This window comes from Micromesistius poutassou, assembly GCF_964030765.1.
Source record: "Micromesistius poutassou genome assembly, chromosome: 18".
NCBI lineage: Eukaryota > Metazoa > Chordata > Actinopteri > Gadiformes > Gadidae > Micromesistius > Micromesistius poutassou.
Window position 1 is genome coordinate 2,975,119 of NC_140288.1, and position 2,500 is coordinate 2,977,618.

The window sequence follows — 2,500 nt, forward strand, 5'->3', positions numbered from 1 at the left end:
CTATAGTGAAAGATCTAGACAAGAGAGTCTAGACCAAAGGATGATGATGAAGGGAAGGCTTTAGAAAGTCTGTGTCAAGAGATGTCTAGAATAGGATCCTCTGGACCAAAGCCTGAAGTTCCTCTACACACTGATCTAGAGAAAGAAAATCTCCATTGCGTCAAAACTTTTATTGCCCAACAGTGACAGTGGATTGTCATGGACGGGGCACGCACAACTGAACATAACAAGACACAAACAAAAAGTATAGAGGGATAGAGAGCAACACGATGAATGTTGTTTATTTATTGATAAGGATGTTAATGGTGGCGGGACTTAAGCCCCAAAGGATGAAGAGCTTGAGACGGTGAAAGTGTGGTGGAGACGAAGATCCTCTTTAAAATCAATTGCCTGGAATTTCATTTTGCATCCGCATATATCTTCTTTTTTTTTTTATCCATGTATTGCATTCGTCACCTCTCTAAACCAAAGCATCAATCTCTCCCTCATCAATCAGATATATTGATGAGAACCTCTGGGAGAATGATGATCTATTATAGTGTCTACATATCCAGGTCGTGTGGTAACAAATAAGGTGCCCACAATTAAAAATGATGAATCAGGAAATGTACTCACGCATTTAGCTGACATGACTGCTTTGACACCACTCACATATAAATCAACAGCTGATCAACTTACTATCCAATTATCCAGTCATTGCATGTTTTTCTCTGCTTTGATGGTGGAAAATTAGGGAGAAAAACTGTAGTGTATACATGTTTTTTTTTCCAATTTGACAGCACCCTAGGGAGTCTCCTTACAAGGCCCCAGAGACTCTCTCTTAGTGGTAAATGGCGTCATTGCGTGTCGCAAAGCATTACAGTTTAACTACGGAAGATTAAATAGTACTAGACTTTTAAAGTAACCCAAAATGTTGTGTAATAGCTGCAAATGATTTCTAAGTAACAAATGCAATACAAATAAACAGTCTTGAACACACACACCACACACACACACCTAGCCTTAACCATAAAACCTAACCTTAACCATTAACCCTGAACCTAGCCCTAGCCTTAACCATAAAACCTAACCTTAACCTAACCATAAAACCTAACCTTAACCATTAACCCTTAACCTAGCCCTAGCCTTAACCATAAAACCTAACCTTAACCAGAAACCTGGAACCTAACCCTAACCTTCACAGTATAGCCTAACTTTCACCATTAAACCCTAACCTTCACGATAGACCTTAACCTTAACCATAAACCCTAACCCTTACCGTAAACCTTAACTTCACCATAAACCCTAACCTTAACAAACTGTTCAACCACTCAGAGACAAGCCAGACCAGGGGGATCCCTTGATTTGGGCCCTAATGGAACAGAGACTTTCTGGATTCCGGCAGAACATTGAATCTTCCACCTAGTATTGGTTGTCCTTCTCCCTCCAGCTGTGAAGGAGACAAGAGATTAAACAGGATTATACAACAGCCAAGAGTTGATGATGCCATCTACTCATTACAATAACAATGTATCACCATAGTTTGTCTCTGTCGTTGTCTCTGCAATGTTTTGGGTTACTGACAATAAAATAGATGTTCATGGCTCGCTGTTGAACTAGGATGAGATGTTGTTCCACATAAGTCTTTATTTGTTGTATTTGTAATTTGTAATTGTATTATTTCATGTGATTTTTTGTGTTGTATCTCAGTTAGTTGTTAGTGTATACTTAACTAACTGATGGAACTAACTGATATATATATATATATATATATATATATATATATATAATATTATATATAATGTGCTTTAATTTCAAAGAGCATTTTTCTTTTAAAAGAGAAACAGAAAATTGCTTTTATAGTACACAGGAGCTATGTCTATTGTTCAGTGTGTTATAATGGTTTCTCATCTACGCAAGCGTGTCCTAAACGCTTGATTTTCCGTGTGATTATGTCTGTAATTTCTCATAAATTGCTCAAAGGACAAATACAATCAAATAATAAAAGAGAAAAAAACCAAACTAAATTGATTTTCTGATGATCAGCACAGCAGCAACATCTTTATTGACTGTCTAAAATAACCTTTTAGCCATTGAATTGCGATTTTTGAGACTCCCTTATTTCTCATAAGTTGATGAAAAGGCTGACCAACAGGTTATGGTGCATCTAGAACTTATGGAGCAAAAGCTGTGTTATCGAACATTATTTTATGGGACAAAATTGAACATTTCAAGGAAGCCCATGTGTGTGTGTGCCCAGGTGTGTTTGTTCTATGTCCCTTTATATCCATGTGTACACACTCAAAACCTTCCAGGAATATATTTGATTAAATACATATGCCATACAGCTGTTTTGTATTGAAACTGAACCAATGTTTTGTGTTTGCGAAAGCCTACGCATAAACACATAGAGCCTATGTTGTATTTGAAAATACCTCCGTGGCAACACAATGTTAGTGTGTCGAGGTTGATTGGTGGGCTTGAGGTGTCCGTCAGTCCGTCACACATCCGAGTGGATGCT